Raw genomic sequence first — 7,657 nt, 5'->3', positions numbered from 1 at the left:
CAATTTGTACCTAATTGTACAATACTTGTACCTAATTGAGAGAGCCTTCTCGTAACTTACTTCATGCACAATTTATATGATTTTACAACTGTGAAAAGAAAGCATATGTGTTCTGTATGCACATATTCATTCTTATTTTTCGAAGTTGAATGGAAGCACGTGTTTTTTACGCTCTCGTAATACTGACCTTGCCCCAGTGATTTTAAATTGCTTCCATCCGGTTTTTTTTTCTGTGCTATTTCCGCGTGCACGCAACATTCGCTTTCAATAGTTTAATGAAATACAGAAGGAGTGTTAGTTTAGCAGGCTCCGAGTTTTACAATTTATTAAATTAAACAATAATTTATGTAAGAATATACTTGTACTTACCGAACACAAAATAATAAAAGCACATGTGAATCTTTGCGTGCGTTCATGTTATATGACGACTGAGTAAGAAATAATGTTGACTCCCCGAAAGATAAAAGTTCCTGGTTCGACATCAGATGCATGCAAATTTTATGTTTTGCTCTCCAAAATCTTGATTTCTATGTTTGTGCTATTTGCCATACAGCAGAGGAGAAGAGGGGAGAGGGGAGGGGAGGGGGTACTATTAGCGCCATCTATTAGCAAACAATAGAAATAAAAAAGTAGGGTCAAACTTTTTCAACACCCAAAAATTTTAAACGTCCTCGTTTAGTAATACGATCAGCAGAAGACGTTTGAAAGAGTACTCTTAGTCGAGAAAGCTAATTGCTAGGGCCCATATATTGCTAAAATGTTCTTTGATTTGCATATTTCTCATACCGCCATATGTTGTTCTAGTTGACTTCTTCCAAAAAAATGCTAATTAGCGAGAGTTAATTAAGCCAGGCAAGTAAAAGAAGCAAATAGGACAATATGTGGCGGCGTGGAAATATGTAAAAATTCGATTCAGAGGTGGATCGAATTAAAATTGGGGGATATTTTGCATTTTTTTCCTATAATGTACAAAACATTTACCGTACATAATTTTTTCTATTTACAACAGTATAAAATAAGAGGAGTGTGTGACAATATCCATATTAATTAGGAAGGTGTGTTGTATGCTAGGTTAGCTAATTGTGTCTTCTACAGCTTCACTGTATAGACGGTGTTAAAGGCGGAGCTACTGCGGAGCATGCGCACTCGTCTGGCCCCCCTCGAACATTCGGTTACGCTTACAATACTATGGACGTTAATATGAAAGGGCAAAGTGGAGATTTTTTTACAAGGAAATAGGGTGTCAGCTGTGTAGCATATGGTTGTACAGTTCGATTGGGAACAAATTTATTGAATTAAGTATCACTTCGTAGGTTTCCGAAGGACGTAGACAGACGAAACCTGTTGATACAAGCAAAACGAGAAAGGATTGGTACCCGGGAAAGAATATTTGCGACTTGCATTTTGTTACAAGCATGTTGATCGTTTATCTGCGTATTGTGTTGTGGTGAAAAGCACGCCTCTTAGTGAGGCTTCAAACCGAAGCGACACAGGCCCATTTAGTCTATAAATAAGCATTTACCACTCATGGTAAATCAAGTCTCAGGCGGCACAATACACGCTATTGGGAATCTGAGCGACACGTGCAGCTTGTCGTGCTTCGATTACACACCGAAGCAACAAGCAACAGCCTTTTTACTCTAAATGAAACAATTCATCTTGCATACGAGTACAACAGAGCGAGGCGACACGATGTATTGTACTGAGAAAACAACAGTCCAGTCCAAGCGACACGTGCATTTTCTCGTGGTGAATTGGTTCGAAAGGAAGCTTTCAGACTGCAGCGATACGTCTCTCTTGGAAACCAACATTAAAAAATAAACAACACCTTCCGAACGACAAATTGCAGGTGTCGCTTGTTGCTCGGACTAGACCGTTTTATCAATACCTTGCATTGTGTTGCCCCGGCCTGTTATTTGCACAAGCGTGACTGATGAATTGTTTGCTTTAGATCGAATGCTTCTGTGCGAAATTCCGATATCACTTGTCGCTTCAGTCTGAAAACTCTCTTGTTGCTTGAAGTAAATTCGTGCGGGTGAAAGTGGCATGCTATATCATAGATTTTTCCTAAATCTCTTATGCAGAAAGGAGACGTTGAAAGCATATATATTTACTAGCATTTGTTATGTGTCATTACAGCTGCAGATTTGTTGGCAAAGATTCACTTAAGCATACTTTATATCATATAATAGTATCATTAGTTTTATAGAATTATTTTTCCCTCATTTTTCCATTTACAAAATAATTTAATATACTGTATAAACGTTCGTCGTACATGATATACTTGTATGTACGTAGTGTGCTATAGAACTGGCGGCCACAAAGACAAGTCATATTTTAATAATCTGCTCTGCAGTTGATCATTCGACGGATTCTAGACGTCCACTTCTTCATAGTAGAATTTTAACAAATGTTTTTCTTGACTATCGTCGCACAACTGATTAAAACAAGCGCTCATTTCTTACTTCGTATGCCGGTGAATTTGCACTGGCAACAACAGGGACTGACCTAAACCGGAGTTACGGGAGGACTGGGCAAGACCTCACCAATGTTTATGTTTACATTTTTAACACGGTCTATAGAGGGAAGATGGAAAAAGAGAGCTCTACGGAAACTGACGCTCTTAACAATATTGTACGCCCATAAAAATTATATATAAATAAGGCATAAGCGTATTATCTGCTTTCACGTCAGATTTTGCCGACCTGTGAGCTGTAGTGTTTAGGTGACAAGCGGCCCGCTCAAATATAATACTGTTGACAATATTGTACGCCCCGTGAAAATTATATATAAATAAGGCATAAGCGTATTATCTGCTTTCACGTCAGATTTTCCCGACCTGTGAGCTGTAGTGTTTAGGCGACAAGCGGCCCGCTCAAATATAATACCGTTGACAATATTGAACGCCCCGTGAAAATTATATATAAATAAGGCATAAGCGTATTATCTGCTTTCATGTCAGATTTTCCCGACCTGTGAGCTGTAGTGTTTAGGCGACAAGCGGCCCGCTCAAATATAATACCGTTGACAATATTGTACGTATATTGTATTGTATAGGAGACTAGAAGCATATAATTTGGCGAAAAAACCCAAATAAGGTCATAGAAAATAGTTAAAAAAAAAGTGAGCAATTATATTTTGCATTGCACAGCATTGGATATTAAATAACATACCCCCAAAAAATCTCTGCATTATGCGTTCTGTAAAAAATTGCCCCTACGTGCCAAACTGCTGTGTCAAGTAAATATTTTCAAAGGCACTGTCGTACTTGTGTGCCGGGAAAGCGAATATGTGCGACCAAACTGTGCTCTAAGTGTGGAAAAAATATTTCTATTGCCAACTTCAAGTTGTTTTTTTTGACATGTATATATATTATTATTATTTTTAACAGAGGAAGAAAGTTCGTGCTTCGGAAAACGCGATGATGTGCGTAATGATATTTTTCTTCTCCTGCATAGACTTGTACCAATCTACTGTGTACCGTCTTCTTCCCTGCATCGCCTCGTGCAGTTCGTCCGACCTCTTGTTCAATTTTTCCTCTGCAGCCGAAAGCAGAATGTTGAGATCACTGCACCTCAGGCCACTGATCCCCCGAAGATGGTCCTTGAGAACCATTTCACAAGGGATGCGAAATTCCGGCGTTGTTCTTGCTATGATTACAAGTTTCCCTACATCCTCACAATCTCCGTTTACTGCGTGTTTAAATATTTTACATAGTAGCTCGGGCGGCAAATCAGTTATACGAGACATGTTGTTATTATTATTATTTTTCACTCTATGTTATTTATATACCCCACCCCAATTTTTGTTTCGTGTTCATGGCGATGGTGGTAGAGTGCCACACACGTAAATTTGCCGTTGCGTAGAAACGAATTTTCGTTTCGTCTCTCTCTCTCTTAGCATCATGTGTTCTACTCTGCTCGATAATCTTCGCTATTGTTGCTATATTGTTATTCTATTTCTGGACACACTCGTGCAAACATTATTGAAAACAATTGAATAGCGCTCCAGCTCGCGGTTCCCACTGTTCGGTAGGGACGCTAATGTGGCAATATAGCACGGCGTAGTGCTTGCTTTTTTTATGCAGTGCATGTTTATTGGCTAGCTAGTAACTAGTGTTGCCAACTGTAATAATGAAGCACTATTTCTGTCATGGAAGGGGAAAAGGCAGGTAAAGTGGCGGTGAGTTTTGTTGGATTGGAAGCACCATATTTTTATTTTATACTAAGTATTTGACCGGTTTGACGTGTGTGTGCGTGTATTGTGTGTGTGTATGTAAAAGTGTGTGTTTGCTAATGAATGTTAAATTCCATAATGCCTCCAGTTCTGTCGAAGTTGAAATTAAAAACCTTGCATAGCCAAGCTCGGGAAATTCTAAGCATCTGCCGCCACCTCCCAGGGAGGCAAAATGACTAGCGCCGGCCCTGGTTCATAACAAAAGAAAAAGCCGCGCATCTTATCGTCTAGTGGCAGTATATGTACTTGTTATTGTTGTGGAAGCCGGCATCCTTTGTAAATGTACAACAAAGGCAACCGACTGTCGCCGATCTCAGAGAGGAAATAATAATACTGCTTCAGGAGGAGTGTTATGGTGCAATTGTAGCGGTTTAACACGTTGGCATGTTATTATCTGCCGTTGCAGTTCCATACCAGTGTATACGGGTTTTGGAAGTGAAAAGTTAAAACGCCACCAGTGCATTAATGCAATGAAAAATAATATATATATTTTTTTATTTTGTTTGAAATTACTCAAATAAGGAATCGTATGAAGAAGTCTTTTTTGCAGCATTTTTGGTAATTTTACTTATGTGTTAGTTCATATTTTGCGAATTTTTAGTCTATATGTATGTAGCTACATACAAAGTTACTTGTTAGTACATATTAATCCTAGTCCTGGTATAATGCATGACGTTTAAAACTCAACGTTAGATAGACCTGAATTCTCTAATTTTATTGTTGTACGTAACAGCTGTGCATCGGCGCACTGCAGTGATTTTTCTATCTGCTCTATTAGCAACACTGCTTCTTTAGTTGTTTCGCGCATCGCACGGCAGAATTATCTGCGCTGGACTCTACCCAGTGCGGCGACCTGTTCACCCAGTGATGCGTCTCTGCTCACGAACCTTTCGAAAGCTGCGTGCTCTAACTTTCTGTCTGTTTCGTGACGTGCATCCAGATCCGTCTGCGTGGTGTTGTAAGCAATGTCGTGATTTTTGCATGCGGCGTCCAACGGATTCACACCCTTGTCCCCTCTCTCCAATTTTTTCTCAAGTTTGGTACCCGGTCCGCAGTACTGGTAGCCAGGTAAATGTACGTGTTCTCGAAAAGTTTGGTGCAATCCAAATACTAGCAACTGATGAAACTGTACGATAGTCTGGACATTGTAACGTTCGCCTCGGAAATAAAACCACTCGACGATTGTCGTGAAAATTCAGTCGTTGTGTTCGACGACGCCATCCTGGAAAATCAAAATGAAATTCGCAACTTTTTCACGCAAGGCCGTCACAAAAAAATGGATTGTTTTTACCTAGCTCAAACGTTTTCCAAAATTCCAAAACAGTTAGTACGCGACAACGCTAATTTCATATGTTTGTTTCGTCAAGATCACACCAACCCCAAGCACGCGTACGATGACTACGTAGGCGGAGACATGAACTACAATCAATTTTCGGAACGCTGCTGCTTTTCTTGCTGGAACGGTGACGATTTCGGATTCGTGACGATCGACATGACGAGGAAACCCAACGACGGAAAATACAGAAACAAAATCAACGACTTTCTAAACGTTGTAACGTTGTGAGAAACGACGTTTATTTATAAACGTTTATAAATAAACGTCGTTTCTCACAACGTTACAACGTTTAGAAAGTCGTTGATTTTGTTTCTGTATTTTCCGTCGTTGGGTTTCCTCGTCATGTCGATCGTCACGAATCCGAAATCGTCACCGTTCCAGCAAGAAAAGCAGCAGCGTTCCGAAAATTGATTGTAGTTCATGTCTCCGCCTACGTAGTCATCGTACGCGTGCTTGGGGTTGGTGTGATCTTGACGAAACAAACATATGAAATTAGCGTTGTCGCGTACTAACTGTTTTGGAATTTTGGAAAACGTTTGAGCTAGGTAAAAACAATCCATTTTTTTGTGACGGCCTTGCGTGAAAAAGTTGCGAATTTCATTTTGATTTTCCAGGATGGCGTCGTCGAACACAACGACTGAATTTTCACGACAATCGTCGAGTGGTTTTATTTCCGAGGCGAACGTTACAATGTCCAGACTATCGTACAGTTTCATCAGTTGCTAGTATTTGGATTGCACCAAACTTTTCGAGAACACGTACATTTACCTGGCTACCAGTACTGCGGACCGGGTACCAAACTTGAGAAAAAATTGGAGAGAGGGGACAAGGGTGTGAATCCGTTGGACGCCGCATGCAAAAATCACGACATTGCTTACAACACCACGCAGACGGATCTGGATGCACGTCACGAAACAGACAGAAAGTTAGAGCACGCAGCTTTCGAAAGGTTCGTGAGCAGAGACGCATCACTGGGTGAACAGGTCGCCGCACTGGGTAGAGTCCAGCGCAGATAATTCTGCCGTGCGATGCGCGAAACAACTAAAGAAGCAGTGTTGCTAATAGAGCAGATAGAAAAATCACTGCAGTGCGCCGATGCACAGCTGTTACGTACAACAATAAAATTAGAGAATTCAGGTCTATCTAACGTTGAGTTTTAAACGTCATGCATTATACCAGGACTAGGATTAATATGTACTAACAAGTAACTTTGTATGTAGCTACATACATATAGACTAAAAATTCGCAAAATATGAACTAACACATAAGTAAAATTACCAAAAATGCTGCAAAAAAGACTTCTTCATACGATTCCTTATTTGAGTAATTTCAAACAAAATAAAAAAATATATATATTATTTTTCATTGCATTAATGCACTGGTGGCGTTTTAACTTTTCACTTCCAAAACCCGTATACACTGGTATGGAACTGCAACGGCAGATAATAACATGCCAACGTGTTAAACCGCTACAATTGCACCATAACACTCCTCCTGAAGCAGTATTATTATTTCCTCTCTGAGATCGGCGACAGTCGGTTGCCTTTGTTGTACATTTACAAAGGATGCCGGCTTCCACAACAATAACAAGTACATATACTGCCACTAGACGATAAGATGCGCGGCTTTTTCTTTTGTTATGAACCAGGGCCGGCGCTAGTCATTTTGCCTCCCTGGGAGGTGGCGGCAGATGCTTAGAATTTCCCGAGCTTGGCTATGCAAGGTTTTTAATTTCAACTTCGACAGAACTGGAGGCATTATGGAATTTAACATTCATTAGCAAACACACACTTTTACATACACACACACAATACACGCACACACACGTCAAACCGGTCAAATACTTAGTATAAAATAAAAATATGGTGCTTCCAATCCAACAAAACTCACCGCCACTTTACCTGCCTTTTCCCCTTCCATGACAGAAATAGTGCTTCATTATTACAGTTGGCAACACTAGTTACTAGCTAGCCAATAAACATGCACTGCATAAAAAAAGCAAGCACTACGCCGTGCTATATTGCCACATTAGCGTCCCTACCGAACAGTGGGAACCGCGAGCTGGAGCGCTATTCAATTGTTTTC

This window comes from Lepisma saccharinum, chromosome 8, assembly GCF_977018435.1.
Source record: "Lepisma saccharinum chromosome 8, izLepSacc3.1, whole genome shotgun sequence".
Classification (NCBI taxonomy): Eukaryota; Metazoa; Arthropoda; class Insecta; order Zygentoma; family Lepismatidae; genus Lepisma; species Lepisma saccharinum.
This window is presented reverse-complemented; position numbering follows the sequence as displayed.